Source organism: Eschrichtius robustus, chromosome 6 (genome assembly GCF_028021215.1).
Source record: "Eschrichtius robustus isolate mEscRob2 chromosome 6, mEscRob2.pri, whole genome shotgun sequence".
NCBI lineage: Eukaryota > Metazoa > Chordata > Mammalia > Artiodactyla > Eschrichtiidae > Eschrichtius > Eschrichtius robustus.
In genome coordinates this window covers 25,810,292-25,828,416 of record NC_090829.1, presented here as the reverse complement: position 1 = coordinate 25,828,416, position 18,125 = coordinate 25,810,292, and positions in this window count along the sequence as shown.

The window sequence follows — 18,125 nt, the reverse complement described above, 5'->3', positions numbered from 1 at the left end:
GTAAGCAGTAGACAGGAATCTGAACACTCTTTTAATTGCAATAAGAAGACACTGAATATTTTAAGCAAGGTAGTGGCATAATCAGCTAGACTTTGGAAACATTTCTAGCTATAGTGCGGAAAAGTGACTGAAGTCAGGAAAAGCCATGATTAAGTTCTAATGAGAGAACAATTTCACACTGAACTGGGGCTAGTGGACAAGCTTGAAAGATATTTGAGCAGCAGAATAAACAGATCTTGGTAACTGATTTGTTCAGAGAGCTAGGGCTACGCAGTGTTAAGAGTCTTATATGATTCCCATATATCTGGCATGGGCAACTGGGTGGATAGTACTCCTGTTCTCTTAAATATATACCCCAGTAGAAGCAAGTTTGACACAGTAGATGATAAATTCAACTTTGGATGAATTGATTTGAAAGTACCAATATAAAATGCAACTAGAAATGTTCAATAAGTGGAAGGATACACAGGTATGAGGCTCAGGAAAGAGATTTAAATCAAACATGGATTTGGGAAATGCCAACATTCATTTTGCCTTTAAAGCCATGGGTGTCGTTAGGCTCATTTAGGAAAAGTGGGAAAAGAAGAGAGCTTAGCATTTAAGAGACAAATAGCATCATTGGCACCTGTGAAGAGACTGAGAAGCAGCTAGAACAACTGACTAAGATCCAGGAAAGTATATCACCCTAGATATCCTGAAAAAGCAGTGTTTTAAGAAGGAGAAATTAATGAGCTGTATTAAATGTTGCCAATGGGTCCAAGGTGTGAAAACAGCACATTATATTTATCAAACAGATGCCATTTGGTGACTTTGATAAAAAATGTTTCAGAGAAATGGTAGGAGATGAGAAAATAGAGTCAGTAAGTGTGATGTCTCTTCTATGAAATTTTTCTTTGAAGAAGGAGGACAAAGACCAAGTAGAGATGAAAAAGAATATGGGACAGAAAGACTATCATTTTTAAGATAGAAGAGACTTGAGGATGCTTAACTCTGATCGAGAATGAGCAGGAGAGAGGGGAAATTGAAGCAACAGGGAGAGGGAACAAAATCAATAGATCAATGCTCCTGAGAAAGCAGAATGAAATAGGATCCATAGATCAGATGAAGGGACTGGCTTAGAACAGAAGGTGGAGTAACTCTTCAACCATAACAAGACAGAAAGTGGAAAGAATGGGTACAAGTGTGGGTGAGCCTGTGGCTTTAATGGCAAGAGTCTGAGGGAATCCCATCAGATGTCAGTGGATGCTGGCACATAATGGAGAAAAGGAGAGAAGTGGGTGCTGTAAGAGTTGAACGGAGTTATAATTCAATAATAGAGTTATAATTCCCAAAATATATAAGAACAAGAAAGCTGGAAAAACTGAGTGAGAAAGGTGAGGGGCAGGAGTTAATGGTCACAGCCTTGAATGATTTCATTTAGGATTTCAGAGATGAGATTGTGCATTGATGGCAAGGAGGAAGATCTAACTATGAAAGTGGATTCATGAAATGATATAGAGATTCAGGCCAATGAGGCTGGGTGGGGGGAAGAACTGAGAATCAGAGTTTTAGATGGTTCATTTCATGGATAACAATGCCACCCAGAATTATTATGAGGGTTGAAATGCTGGAGAACACACCCAGAAATTTAAGAATGAGTGTTGATATTTGTCTTTCTCTGTCTGATACTTCACTTAGTATGATAATCTCTAGGTCCATCCATGTTGCTGCAAATGGCAATATTTCATTCTTTTTTTATGGCTGAGTAGTATTCTGTTGTGTGTGTGTGCATATATATATACATACATATATATATATACAGGTGTGTATATATATATATATATATATATATATATACACACCACATCTTCTTTATCCATTCATCTGCCGATGGACACTTAGGTTGCTTCCATGTCTTGGCTATTGTAAATAGCGCTGCTATGAATATTGGGGTGCATGTATCTTTTTGAATTAGAGAAAGACAACTATCATGATACCACTTATTTGTGGAATCTAAAGATTGATACAAATGAACTTATTTACAAAACAGACTCACAGACATAGAAAACAATCTTATGGTTATCAAAGGGGAAAGGGCAGTAAGGATAAATTAGGAGTTTGGGATTAACAGATACACACTACTATATATAAAATAGATAAACAACAAGGACCAACTGTATAGCACAGGGAACTATATTCAATAACATGTAATAACCTATAATGGAAAAAAATCTGAAAAAAGAATATATGTGTATAACTGAATCACTTTACACCTGAAACTAACACAACATTGTAAATCAACTATACTTAAATACAAAAAAAAATTTTTAAAAAGAATGAGTGTAGAAGAGAAGGTAGATGCTGTCTTGCAACTGGCCAAGGATCAAGAAACTAGAGATATGAGGCTAGTTTGGTTCAGCTGACCCTTAGGTACAGCAGTTCCCTGATGGATAGAGGAGGGTCTTTCCAAAGGAATGGCTGTGTCCATTTTGACTATGTTTGTAAGTCCTAGTCTAATCGAGCAAAATATTTTCTGTTTTCATATGAAATAGCAGCAGTTTCTGGTGGCAGAGAGAATGTTCTGGAAGGAATCAGTCATGGTCTGTTTTATGTAGTCTGGATTTAACATAATGGCTCTCTGAGAAGGTGACACAGCCTGCAAGCTCTGGGTAGAAAAGGCTGAAGCCCAGAAGGTCATTGCCTGGTCTTTTGATAAGAAGAATTTCCAGAACAAAGGGAAATAAAATGGGATTCCAGCCATAGTTTTAAGAATGTTCAGCTTTTACAAATTTAAATCATCCTAAAGTAGTGTATGTCTACATGTACAATGGATCTAAACCACTTGTGTTGGAAAAACAATAAATCAAGAGACTTAACATTATTCCAAACAGTGAGGAAAGGTATCATCAATGTGAAGGATGTCCCTTGTGAATTATTCAGTATCAGGTGCAAACAATAATCTGATGGCACTTTTTAGCCATTTGGAATAAGCCCATTATTTTCTTCTCTGTCAGAAAAAAAAAATTTACAGTAGAATTAGGAGAATTTTTTTTTAAAATTTCCTTTCCTTTTCCAAAGCAAGCTAAATACCATGAATATAATTAAATCTTGTTAGCCTTTTCAATGGATTTGTCCTTTTTTTCCTTTCCACTGAATGTGCTAAAACGTAGGGCACAATACGTTCTTTGGTGTCTCAGAGGGCCAATCTGATGCTAATCTGGAGAAGACAGTTAAATTTGCTAAATATGAAATACAGACATTTTGTGTTCTTTCCACATTATTTTTTTCTTTTTTGCCCCTACTGGGTTTATCACATAAGAATTTGTTCAGTAGACCATCATGTGAACATGAGTTTGCACCTACAGCTTCTCTGTAAATTTTTAAGGTGTAAACATTCTGCTTCTGACTCCTACTGAACTTACCAAACATTTAGAAAGTTATCACCATATCATTATTTTGAGGTTTTAGCTCTACAGGGAGGAACATTGGATTTACAAATCTGTGATTCCTATTTTCAGCCTGAAAAATGGTCCTGTGAATGCTTTGTTCAATTAAAGGAATCAGTGTCATAGTTTATATATTTAAATGTATGTCTTTATAAAAAAATTAATATTTTTTAGTGTTCTAAATTAAAATACAATTTATAATCTTCAAATTTATAATCTTCAAATATGTTATGAAAATGCATTTTAAATATCACTTGGAGAGAGTCTGGAATGAAGATTTTTATGGATCTATAAGATTAATAAAAGTAGAGTTGTTAAATACTGCCAGTCTCCAGAAGGTTTTGCCAATCACAAATATGTAGAAGTGTGATAACATCATGCTTGTCTTTGGGTTATATACTTCTCACTTCAAACTAATTTTAAGAAACACTTCTTATTTTTTAAATAAGTCTTCACACGGGGTACTTTCTCAAAAATCTTTTCACCCTTTGGAATGCCAGAATCCTGGAGGAAATCCACTTCACCATAATGTATATTCCAATCCCTGCACCCAAGTCACAAATCAGAAGGCTAGGGTGCCTGTAACTTGCAGAGAAAATGGAGGTGGTTCAATAGTTCCCCATATTTGGTGTTCTCAATACCCCAAGGTCAGTCTGCCAAGAGTATGAAATCATCATGGCTATTTCAAACTAAAGCAGGACTCTAAAATTCACATATTGTAGACCCAAAATTTGCCTAAACCAGGGAAAAATGTTTTCATCTAGCCTAGACAAGACCATCCCCATTGAAAATAACAATGTACGCCTTTTAAAAATATTTTCCTTTTTTAAAATTTCTTTTTCTTTTTTGTTCCTTTTTTGTTGTTTTTGGCACATTCACTCATTAGCCAGTATCCTCTCCCTCTCCTGACAGAATCATTTTGCTCTTTCTTCCTTCTCCAAATAAACTTGTTAATTGTATCTGACATCAGTTGTATATTTCAACATAAATTTGAATTTATAGGCAAACTTTCCCAAGTCTTTGACAATTCAGACACAACCTCCAGATTCCTCTGGTGGTGAGAAATTTACAGAGTTAATACATTTTCACTTATTTTTGTGAATATTTTAAATATGATTAGTATTGAACAAAAGCATACAACAGTAAATATTAATACTAACTTTCCTTATATTGGCTCCCTAATATTAACAAAGGAATTTTTAGAATGTCAAGCAACATTTCGGTAAGTAGCAGGAAAGTTAGTGGATGGTTTTGTCCACAGTTTTCATCTTTGAGGCCAAGCAGGGAGTGGGAGTCAATGACAGTATTTCATACTGTTTTGCATGAGTGGTTTATGCTCAATAAACAGTATCATTAGAATCATCAATATTAATATTTTCCCAAGGAAAACAGATGCTCCAGAAAGATCAGGAAGATGTACCATAGTGAGCCAACATCTAATTCCTGGTATGGTGACTTGCTTGATAAATATATTTTTTTAAATTTTTATTGCGGTATATTTGATTTACAATGTTGTGTTAGTTTCAGGTGTACAGCAAAGTGAATCTGTTATCCATATACATATATCCACTCCTTTTTAGATTCTTTTCCCAAATAGGCCATTACGGAGTATTTAGTAGAGTTCCCTGTGCTATACAGTAGGTCCTTATTAGTTATCTATTTTATATATAGTAGTGTGTATGTGTCAATCCCAATCTTCCAATTTATCCCTCCCTCCTCTGACCCCCCGGTAACCATAAGTTTACTTTCAACATCTGTAACTCTATTTCTGTTTTTTGTGGATAAGTTCATTTGTAGGATAAATATTTTTTATTATCTATTTTGTCCATTAGGCAAGAGACAGTGATGTTTTCTTTTTTAAATACAATAACTTGCATTCACATGTGATTGATATAATACTAAATCCCATTACTGTTTTCTATTATTCTAGTATATTTCAATCCTAATGTGCAATTCTGAACTACAGAGGTAATCTAAGTATTAAAATGACTCTTCTAATTTTTAAAGCTGGTTTTTTTAAGTGATAAGTTTTTAATCCTATAAGAAATACATCATAAAATATTAAAACAGCACTTGATAGGCTCTTAATAATTTAAAAGTAACAATATTCAAGATAAAAGCAGTAAAATATGAATGAATACAACCAAACACTTACAAAATAGGGAAAGTGTTTCCACCAAGGTTCAGAGAACATTAAATAGAGAAAACCCATTATCTCATCTTGATCAGCCCCGCAAATTTTGCATCATTCAAGCAATGGGCTTCCGTTAATTTCCCCAAGGTTATTGCTCTATACTTAGCATAAAAGGCTGTTGGAATAGTTGCCAAAGAGACTTTTTCCCCAGGCTTATTTGTTCATTCATACTTACAATTTCATGGACAACTCAGTCTTATTCATGAGGTTTTCTGCCTATAAAAAAATCTATGAAAAGTTATCCCATCTCAATTTACAAGTTTGTATTTCTTTCTGGTATGATTCTATTTGCATGTAAAATAGCATTTATACAAGAGAATTGCTTAGTTCATGTCTGAGACGTTTGACAAACCTACTCATACCTACAGACGTGTAATATAAGCAGTCTTTGATTTTCCTTCGACCCTCTTGAACATATTGAATACAAATGAGCAGTTGCACCTGCTAAGTCACCTATATAACCCTGAGCAAGTTATGTAACCTCTCTTTACCTCGGTTTCCTCATCCATTAAATGAAAGTAACAATAAATACACCACAGTGTCATTATGAAGGTTAAACCAATTAATACATATAAAGCACTTAGGAAAATACCAAGTAAATAGTGTTCAACAAATTTAGTTATAATAATTATGAAAATTATTATTATCCTTCTTTACTCTTCTTCTACTTCATTCTCTCTTCAAACTAGGAAGACTGTGAAGGTGCTAGTATTAGGGTCTTACAGGAGAGGACACTGCAGATGGTTGGGGAAAAAAAAGGACAATTTCCTGCACATTTGCTCAAGCAGTGGGAGCTGAGTCCCTTTCCTGTCTCTCCTCTTAAGCAGCATCCCTGGCCCCTGGTTCTCACGCTCTTCTCTCCTCTCACTTTCTAGCCTTGGGTTAAGCTCATTATAAATTCCAAGCTGGCAGCTGCACCTGGCAGAAGTAAATGAGAAAAGCGGAGGGGAAAACCTGCTCAGCTCTCTCCTCCCACATGATCCCTGCTCTCACTCCCCAGCCCCATTCTAAACATCCTCGAATTAGTCTCTTCATCTTAGCAAGAGAAGGAGGGAGGGAAAAGCAAAGGAAACCTATCCTGCTGGCTCAGAGGACTGGAGGACGGCTGCTTCTCCCTCTCTGCCCATTCTTAGAAGTGCTCCCAGCCAAGCACAAGACTCACTGAGCAACAGTGAAAACAAAGGAAACAAAGGGTCAAGGAAGGTGAACGCTACACGGCCATTGCTCCACACTGAGTCCCCCGGGCCCCATCCCTCTGGTGCTCATCCTTTTCAAATTCCCAGGGCCAAATTCTGCCCCTCATTCTTCTCCTGCCATCCTGGATCCTCTGCCCCCCACCTCCAGAGCTCTTTCCTCTTATCCAGGAAGCATCACCTCAGGAAAACTGGAGCTCCTGGAAGCCTTTTTATCTCCAACAGTGAGAGCCAGGTGAAAGGATGACCACACCATCCTGTTTATAGGAATGAAGACAGGCAGGTGTAGTTTGAGCATTCCATACTGGAACTCTGAAAAACTTTCCTGTCATTGAAATGTGGCTAATACGTGCTTAGAACTTAACATGTATTAGCATTTTTCTCTATAGATATGGGAATATGTTTGTTTGTAAGTTACATGGGGAATTAGAATTAGACCATCCATTCAAAATTAATTCTAAAGGGAACAAAATGCACTTCTTGTTTCAAATAACTGAAGTTTAAATAAACTTTGGGACAAGGCCTATTTCTGAGATGAGAATTATCTCTCTGTATATACATAGCACAGGATATATCATGATCATCCCTTTAGGGTCCATGACATAAGATTGAATAATATAAAAGCTTCAGGTTTCATGTTTTTTTAAAATAATTTTAATAGTTAATTTTTTTCATGGAATTCAAGATGTACATACCAGCTATTGAGTTCACCACAAAATATGTTGATAACTTTTTTTTAAGTAATCCAAATGCCTCACAAAAATTCAAACACTATAAATATGTATGAAATGAAAAGTCTTCCTCTTACTCCAAAACTCTCTGTTTCCAGAATTAACCACTGCTGCTAATAGTTTCTTTACCAGTGGACTCCTTCAATAATTTTCAGGACAAATCCCTCACATACTCTCAGTAGAGTCTTTCAGAGAGGTCCAAATACAGTTGCCATTAGTAGCTCTCAAAAGCTCCTCCAGAAAATACAAGCTTTTCAATTTAGTTTTCTCCTTATCTCTTAGTCAGTACATCTCTGGGCAAAATACTGCCTACTAGAGAGGTTTCTATAAGAATATGGAGCTTGGTTATGTCAGTTAAGGTCTTTGGCATTTCTCTCTCAGTCCCTTGGTACAGGCTTGCCCATGACCCAAATTATCGTAAGGCTTATCAGCAGTCAATAGGATAGTGCCGATACAGCAAAGTTTCTGATAATCTCTTTTGGGATTGATTTCGGGAATCAATTTCAAATTGTCTTTCAGGTGTACTTTGAGAAAAAGGTAATCAGCACAAGGCCGTAATTGAAGGACATTTGAGTGTTTTCAGGACAGTGGAATTGAAAAAGTTCCCATTAGAGAACAAGCATATTTAACACTGGCTCGATCTTAACCATGACTTTTATGGCAGCTTGCAGAAGACCAAGCCTGCTACAGTCCATTTTCTTTCTAGGTGATAGGGGAGTTGGTAAAATAAAGTTGGCAAATGATCAGATGGTGATATCACAAGCTTAGGATCTAAATGAATTTCTTGCCATATTGGCCCAAAAGTCTGCTTACAGGCCACGTGTAATACAGTTCTTTCACCCTGTATGGTTTCTTTCTTAGTCATTGCCCATCTGTGTGAGGCATCCAAGACTTCTATACTTTGCAAATATTTTCCTGTCCTTCACAGATGAAACCTTATAGATCCATTTATTCTAAAAATATGATTTGAGTATATACTATGTGCCAGGTACTGTTCCAGGTACTTGGGGTACAGATGTACTCCAACAAACAAAGACGTCTGCCTGCATGGAATCCACATCCTGGTAGGAGGAGACAGACAAGAAATGGTAACATAATAAATAAGTACATTCTATATTATGTTAAAAGTTGACAAGTGCTATGGAGAAGATTTTTTAAAAATAGGGCAGGGTAAGGGGCTTTCAGAGTGGTAATGGGGGTTACAATTTTTAAAAGGGTAGTAAGGGTAGGGCTCAATGAGAAAGCAACATGTAAATAAAATTGTGAAAGAGGCAAGGAGTTAGCCATGAGGATATCTGGATAAAGAGCAGAGAGGGAACAGATGATGCCAACATCCTAAAGTGTTTTCAAAAGACAGTGGGGGCCACGGTGAGCAGGTGGAAGTGTAGCAGATGCAGTCATAGGTCACAGGGCTGTGTAGGCTCAGGCTTTGAAAAATGAGAGAAATAAGGAGCCAGATGGAGGTTCTGAGTGCAAGAGAGTCATGATCTGCTATAATTTTTAAAGGATTATTCCTTGTCGTGCTAAGAAGAGACTTCAGAGTTGTAACAGTAGAAGCTGAGAGCCCAGTTAAAACGATATTCTAATAATCCAGGGAGGAGACGCCTCTGGCTTGGATCCAGGCGGTAACAGCAGAAATGATAGGTAGTAATCTCATTAAGATGTTAGGCATAGAATGGTTAACTCTTCCCAAAGGCATTTCAATTTTATAATACCCCACCTCCCTAAAAAAAAGATGGTTTAGTTAAAAACAAAAAGAAGGAGGAGAAGGAGGAGGAGGAAGAAAAAGAAAAAAAAGAAGGGGAAGACCACTAATGGGAGATCACTAATGGTTTAATTTTAGGCATTGCTGAAGAAGATATTCAGCTTTCTATGGGCCTCTCACATTATTCCACAAGCATGATCTGATTGAAGCACAAGGCAACGTTTGTGTCAGATGATTCTAGAAATCATGAGAGCAAGAAATATTGGAGAGGGATTTATATAATGCCTTCTGTTCATTCATTCATTCATTCAAGCATCAAGTATTTCTTAACACTTACTGTGAGTCAGGCTCTGTTCTGGATACTTAGGACACAACATTGGACAACACACACAAGTGTCCAAACCTATGTAGTGCTTGTACTCTAGACAAAAGTGATAATAAATAAGTAAGCTATTTAGTGTATTATGCAAGGATAAATGCCCTCAGAATAAAAGTGGAGCTGAGACGAGAGATCGCGGTGTACAGAGGACAGGAGATGTTTCAGTTTTATTTGGAGTGATCACGGTAGATCTTATTGAAGAGGAGAAAGAATCAGAGGTGAGTACCATACTCAGATTCTGAAGACTGATAATGGAACTCCTGCAGCTTCCTAAGGAATCTGATAATTGATCATTTAATATACATCTGAGGCAAAAGGACTTTGACCAAGAATTTGTTAAAGACTGAATTATAAAATGATACTATATTGGTTATAGTTTTTCTATCATCATTTTTCTTGCAAATCTCATCCTTGTACCATATTTGAAATCTCTTATATAACCCACTATCAAATAAAAGAGCTAATGTGGCACAGTTCCCAATACAGTTGATTATAATTATTATATTTTCTTTTCTTTTTCAGCACTATGTATATTTAGGAAATAACTGAAAAAGAATATAAATGAGAATGAATGTTCTAATTCCAAAATGACTTACTGCCTCTTTTATATAAGGCTTGTGAAGTAAATTGAAAATATAATTAAATTATTCTAAAATATAGGATATAGGAATAGTTCCAGTGATAATAAAGGAAATTATGCTCTTTTTCAAAATGTGGCTTGGCACTCTGATATTTGAGTTAAGCCAAAGGCTGACTGGAATCTTTCAGACAATTTTGTGATGAACTTCACCTTTCCAGCTGACTTTATGTAGCACCATGTTCATTATCCAGAATAACAGTCATCTTTAATATGTCACAAATCTGAACAGCTATGACATTCATTCCCAAAGTTCAGCAAAATATATTACAAGGCTTAGACTTTATGAAGAAAGAGGTTTTCTAGGTGACTCTGGAGATTTCTTTTCCATTTTTCTTAATCAAGGAGTCAAACCCTAAGGCCACAAAATGCTTAAATATTATCTAAATATTATCCCTGACCTGTGACCTAGAATCTTCCTCCAGGTGAAATTGAAAAGCGTAAATCAAAAATTGTATTTCTCAAAATAGAAGTTTATGAGGAGAAGTGGTGGCAATGGGTAAGTAAAATTGGGGACACTGGTTTCAAACATTGTCACCAGGTTCCTCGGCAATATTTCTCAGAGATTTTAAATTGTAGCCCCAGGAGATTGATATAATTAGTAATGCTCTTCAACAAACTGTTTTTCATAGAATCATTAGTTTTGTAGAAAAACCTATTTACAAAGAATTCTGCTTAGGAAAAACTTATATAAAAAATTCAAAATAGGAATAACTATTTCTATAGATTCTTAAACACTACCTCAGTTGCTACCACTTCACTCACTATATTCTTATCACCTCCATGTATTTGTCAGAACTCTTCTGTATGCAAATGCATAAAACCAATTTACACTGGCTTAAGCCTCCTAAAAGAGTTTCCTTTCAAATGGAACTGAAAATCCTGGGCTGGACATGCAAGTCCCTTAAAAAAACTAAAAGTAGAGTTACCATAGATCTAGCAATCCCACTCCTGCGCATATATCCAGAAAAGGTGAAAACTCTAATTCGAAAAGATACATGCACCCCAATGTTCACAGCAGCACTATTCACAATAGCCAAGACATGGAAGTAACCTAAGTGTCCATCGACAGATGAATGGATAAAAAAGATGTGGTATCAATCAAAAGATGGGCAGAAGACCTGAACAGACATTTCTCCAAAGAAGACATACAGATGGCCAAGAGGCACATGAAAAGCGGCTCAACATCACTAATTATTAGAGAAATGCAAATCAAAACTACAATGAGGTATCACCGCACACCAGTTAGAACGGGTATCATCAGAAAATCTACAAACAACAAATGCTGGAGAGGGTGTGGAGAAAAGGGAACCCTCTTGCACTGTTGGTGGGAATGTAAACTGATACAGCCACTATGGAGGACAGTATGGAGGTTCCTTCAAAAACTGAAAGTAGAATTACCATATGACCCAGCAATCCCACTACTGGGCATATACCCAGAGAAAACCATAATTCAAAATGACACATGCACCCCAATGTTCACTGCAGCACTATTTACAATAGCCAGGTCATGGAAGCAACCTAAATGCCCATCGACAGACGAATGGATAAAGAAGATGTGGTGCATATACACAATGTGATATTACTCCGCCATAAAAAGAAAGAAATTGGGTCATTTGTAGAGACATGGATAGACCTAGAGACTGTCATACAGAGTGAAGTAAGTCAGAAAGAGAAAAACAAATACCGTGTATTAACGCTTATATGTGGAACCTAGAAAAATGGTATGGATGAACCAGTTTGCAAGGCAGAAATAGAGATACAGTTGTAGAGAACAAACGTATGGACACCAAGGGGGGAAAGCCGCGGGGGGGGGGGGTTGTGGGATGAAATGAGAGATTGGAATTGACATATATACACTAATATGTATAATAAAGATAACTAATAAGAACCTGCTGTCTAAAATAATAAAATAAAATTCAAAAAAAGAGAAGGTGTGGTATATATATATAGATATAAATATAGATATATATACACAATGGAATACTATTCAGCCATAAAAATGAATGAAATCATACCATTTGTAACAACATGGATGGACCTAGAGATTATCATACTAAGTGAAGTAAGTCAGAGAAAGACAAATATCATACGAAATCACTTATGTGTGGAATCTAAAAAATGATACAAATGAACTTATTTACAAAACAGAAACAGACTCACAGACACAGAAAACAAATTTATGCTTACCAAATGGGAAAGTGGAGGGTTGATAAATTAAGAGTTTGGGATTAGCAGATACAGAATACTATGTATAAAATAAACAACAAGGACCTACTGTATAGCACAGGGAACTATATTCAATATCTTGTAATAACCTATAATTGAAGAGTCTGAAAAAATATATATATTAATATATAACTGAATCACTTTGCTGTACACCTGAAACTAACACAACATTGTAAATCAACTATACTCCAATAAAAAGAAAAGGAAAATAAAGGGCTGGAAATGGCTGAGGTCGGCTCCAGGGACTCACTTGTGCCTCTACACACGGTCTCTGGCTCTCCTCACCCCGTTGTCCTGGTTCATCTCCCTGTTAGGCAGTTTTCTTCAGAAGATGACCACTCAGCAAATTCAGACCTCCCTTGGGCCTCTTAGTTTAGCAGAAAAATGCTTCTCCTTCTACACTGTTCAATGAAAGTCCCTAGATTAATTGCCTTTGGCTTTGCTTGGGTGAGGCCACCCTCCCCCACCAGCCTCAGTGGTCAGGAAGATGGGCTTTACTCATCAAAGCTCAACCCAGAATTGGCACGGGGGGGAAATCAAGCTCACCCGACCTGCATAATCTGAAAGCAGGGAGGGGGGACAGTTTCTCAAAATGCACTGAGGCAATGGGACCTGTGGAGGTGGAGATAAAAGATTGGCAAGGAAAAGGGAAGAAAAAGATGACCACAACTCTAGCAGAGGAAGTAGTCCTAGCAGAGGAAGAAGTAAAAACGAACTCTACCGTCCTAAAAAGAAAGTCCATGTTTTTAAAATACTGGATACGCCCTCATTTAGCATATAACTTTATTAAAGTATGTAACGACTTATCTGTGTAACAGATTGTGTCCTGCATTCAGCTCTCGAAACCCAGTACATCGCCTCTGCACCCAAGGTTACCAAGTGGAATTCTATGGATCTGTTTGCAGAACACAGCGCTTGGCACACTATGGGCGTCCCAAGCCTGTTGAACTAAACAGAATTCCTGAGGCAGGGACTATGTCTTACTTTCTTTCCCGGGCTGGCAAATGAAGTAGAAGACAGTCATTTATAAATAGTCTTGGCACTTTGGTAAATAAATTTCATCTTATATACTCATCTGAAAATATAAGTTGAACATCATCATAATGAAAGACTACTGCTGAGAGAGTGGGAAATCCATGACTTTTAGATTCCCAGAAGAAACTGGATGTGAAAAATCTATATAAAATTATATTCTTAATTCTGTACTGCTCAGAGTGTGTTAAAGGAATAAAAGAAAGATAAATATTATTTATTAAAGATATATTTTAATTTTAATCTAAATTTTAAAAATTGCAATGCAAATATATTGTTCAAAATTATAAAATGACTTGGAAAACCAAATGTCCGTGGCTCAGATGATTGTGACAGAGGCAGCTAGTTGTCCCTCCAACGTCTATATGTCCTTCTTCTTTTCCCCGGTGAAAGGAATCCCAAAATTCAGCTGGGCAACATCTAATAAAAATTATACCTTCTGGTTGACCATTCAACTAGGTGTAGTTTCCAGAAGACAGAGTCTAGAAAATGGTGTGTACATACATGTAGTGTACGTCTTCTTGGAAATGTCTTAAGAGAGAGGGCACATGACCCATTCTTTTTCTGTTCTCTTCCCTGTTGTCTGGAGTAATTTTTATAACTAGTCAGAGCAGCTATGTTGCGCCATGCAAACCTTGGCCATACATGGCAAAGCAGAAAGATAGAAGTATCCCAGCTCCCTGATATCATGGACCGCAATATCCATATCAGCCCTGGACCCCTACCTCTGGACTTTTATGTGAGAGGAAAATAAACTTTGTGCTTAAACCACTTTTATTTGTGGTTTCTTGTCATTTTTGGCCAAACTTCATAGTTCCTTTCCATTAACAAGAATAAACAGAAACTCATTACGTGCTGGCTTGCAAATCCCTTGGTTAGCCTTTCCCTTTTTTCTGGTCAGTTTTCTTTCTAAGCCTTTGAATGCTACAAGCACTAAGGTCAACAACAGCACTTCGTCCAGAGCCAAAACGTCTCTCAAGGGAGCCTATAGCAACACTGACAGGATATCAGCCTTTTGCATCCAAACCACACGAGCCAAGGTTGATTTCTCCGTCCCCTTACCAAAACCATTTGAAATAGTTCTGTCATACTGTTATCAATCCGCCACCTTTCTGACATGTGTCCTTTCTTCAAGGCCCGTCTGTTCAAGCCCTGGTTCTCTTTCTCCTCAGCCCGAGCCTAGGTGACCCTGCCATTCCTCATTCCCTTTGCCATTCCCTTGGCACACACCATTTTTACAGAGACAAGTGGAGCTGCCTCCTTCTCCTTTCTACCTTCAATCAGTTTAGAATCAGTTGGTGGAGCTATTTATTTATAGTCTTCAGAACAGGTTAGAAAGTGAGCAAAGATGGAGAGGAGGGCTTTTCAAATTATATGTTTGAGCAAATTGCAAAACAGAGTATTTTAAAAGCCTTTTCCCCATTTGATGATGGAATCGAAGTCAATTTCATCAACAGGATATTTGACGTCTCTGACAGTGCTACAGCATTTTAGAACTTGAACTGTTTTCATACTCACAAGACTCACCGCCAATGCAGCAAGACTACTCCATATTTAGAATCTAGAATCTAGCATCATATCTACTCTATGAATATTTTCCAAAGTATTTATTAATAATACACTCTAAGGTATCAATAAGTATATAACTCAGAGGAATTAGACTTTGAAGGTGCTTGAACTTCTTGAATCACAGGTAACAAGAATGACATTGAACATTATTTCCAGTCATGTTTACTTATCCCCAAAAGCATTTTCTTGAAAGGGTTGAAGAAATGGAGACTCAAGTTATTTCCCCATGATTTCACTAGCTGATGATGGCAAAGTAAGAATAAGAGCCCAAAAATCTGTGTCCTGGTTCCTGGCCAGAGTAGTCCCAGCAACAAGTCACAAAGTCCCTATAATGGTAGAGCTCTTATCATAACTCCTTATCCTCTTATCTTTTCCCACCACTGCTGTCTCAGCCTCCTCTGGAGATAAGGGCCTCCGCCAGGCCCACTGAGGCAGGCACCTGGGCAGCTCCATTGCCCATGTCCAACTTGACCTGACACACTGAGGCCCTGGCCTCCCCAGCACCCACCTGGAGGGACCAGGGAAGACAACCCAGAAGCAGGGAGGAGTGAGTACCGCAAAAGGAGAAGTGTGACCAAGAAGAGACAGGAAACAGCAAGAAGTTGGTAGATAAATGGCTCCACTCCTGCCCATTACAGATTTTCCTATGATTGTGGAACCAGTTACATTTTCTTATGAAGCTGTGGTTGACTCAAAAACATACCACTTTGTATTTGCTTTTCCTCCTTCCTAGCCTTACCTGCCCTTTTACTTTCACTCCTTAATAAAGAATTAGCACCTCAGTTTGCTTTGGGCTCTGATTTCTAAGAACCCTGGCCCAATCAGTTCATGGTCCAGTTAGGCTCCTCATCTACCCGCCATCACATTTACAATCTGAGCAACAGAAAGCAGGAAAAGAGAAAGAAATTCAGCCCCTCCTTCTTCAGGAAATTTTTCAGAAATTACAAGCAACACTTCTACCTGTTTTCATTGACTAAATTTAGACAGAGAGCCATACCAGCTGCAAAGAAGGCTGTCATGGTCCATAAGATAATGTGCCCAGCTAAAAACTGGAAGATTGTAACAAAGAAGAAAAAATGATTTTGGGGTGCTCAATCAGAGATGTTTTATACATCACCCACAGCTTGGGGCTGGAAGAGTCCTACTCCTGTGTGACCACCTCATTCATTTTCCTCTATCTGCAAACCTCCAACTCACCTTTCCCCATATTTATTTTCAGTTAATGACCTTGGTTTCTTTCTCAGCGAAAAATAGAAGCAACCGGAAGAAAAATTCCACAAGTTCCTACTGTGTGTCTACCCATGCCTGCAACTGTGTCCATATTCTCTACTTATGTCCTTGCTGGTAGACAAAGCCAATCCTTCACTTGTAAATTAAATGCAATTCCTTTTCACTGACTCAAAGGCACCATACCACCTATTCTCTTCCTCTGTTTCCTGCAACATCGGTGTTTTCCTCTCTCGTGGTTTATTCTCTTAAGCATACAAACCTGTTGTAATTTCTCCTGTCTCAAAAGAGCCTCCCTTTACCCTCTTCCTCTTCTAGATTTTGTCTCCTGTCTCTCCTATGCCTTGAAGCCTAGCTCCTTAGAAGAATCATCTATATTCTCTGTCTCCAGTTTTTCTCATCGAATTCCCAAACTCACACCAGAGAATTGCTCCTACACCATTTCACCAAAACTGCTCTCATCAAAGTCATCAGCCGACTCCATGCTGCCGAAGACAACAGTCAATTCTCATTTCTCACCTTCATTGACTTTTCAGCAGCATTTGCCACAATTATTCACTCTCTCCTCTTTGATGCAAGTGCCTCACTTGGTTTACAACACAACACATTTGGCTGCTTTTTCTTCAACATTTCTGGTCCATTCTTCTCAGTGTTTTTGCTGAATTACCCTTTCTTCATGACCCCTAAATGTCAGAGTACTCCAAGTCTCCGTCCTTGATTCTCTTCTCTATCTATACTCACTTGCTAGGTGATCTCCAATTTCATGGTTTTGAATACCCCCTATATTCTGGTGGTTCCCACATCTGTATCACCTTTCCCAGTGCCTAACATCCACACTCGACAACCACTAACTCAGTATTTCTTTTTCTAAAAGGTATTTCTTTTTTTTTTTTTTTGGCTGTGCTGGGTCTTTGTTGTGGCGCACAGGCTTCTCTAGTTGAGGCACACGGGCTTAGTTGCCCCGTGGCATGTGGGATATTAGTTCCCCAACCAGGGATCGAACCCATGTCCCCTGCATTGGAAGGCGGATTCTTAACCACTGGACCACCAGGGAAGTCCCTAAAAGGTATTTCTTAAATAGCATGTCCAAAACTGAGTTCCTGACACCTGTTCATGCCCAAATCCACTTCTTCCACAGCATTCACTGTCTAACTTAATGGCAACTCTATCTTTCCAGATGTTCAGACAAAAAGCAATGGTGTCATTCCTGACTTCTCTGTTTCTTTCACATCTCTTGCTCATTCAGTCAGCAAATCTTTCCTATTCCACCTACAAAATAACCCCAGGATTCCCACCAAATTTACTGCCATCTTTTACCTGGGTCAGAGCTACCTCTTCTTAGTCTATTTTCCACCCAGAGCCAAAAGAATACATTTAAACCAAGTTGTATCATTTCATTCTCTGCTAAAACTCTCCTGTGACATTCCACCTCACTTGGAGTAAAAGTGAACATTGTTACCAGGACCTACAACTCACTATATGGCCTGGTTCTCTCTGTCCATATTCAGTCTGGCATCTCCTCTTAGTGTTCTTTTCCTCTATCGATGGTGCACCCAATCTGAAACTTTAGCTCATCCCAGTTCTTATTTCCCTTCTATGTTTTCTTTTTCTCCTTAGTGTTTAATATATCACATAGTATAATTTACTTGTTTATTTTCTGTCTCTTTCACTAAAAAATAAAATAAAGCCCAGCGTTTTTTATTGTAGTTGTTGTTGTCTGTTTTGTTTACTACAGCATCCTAGAGAAGTTCCTGGCACTTTATAATAAGCAGAAAATCTTTGTGGTAGGAATAAATGACAGGTT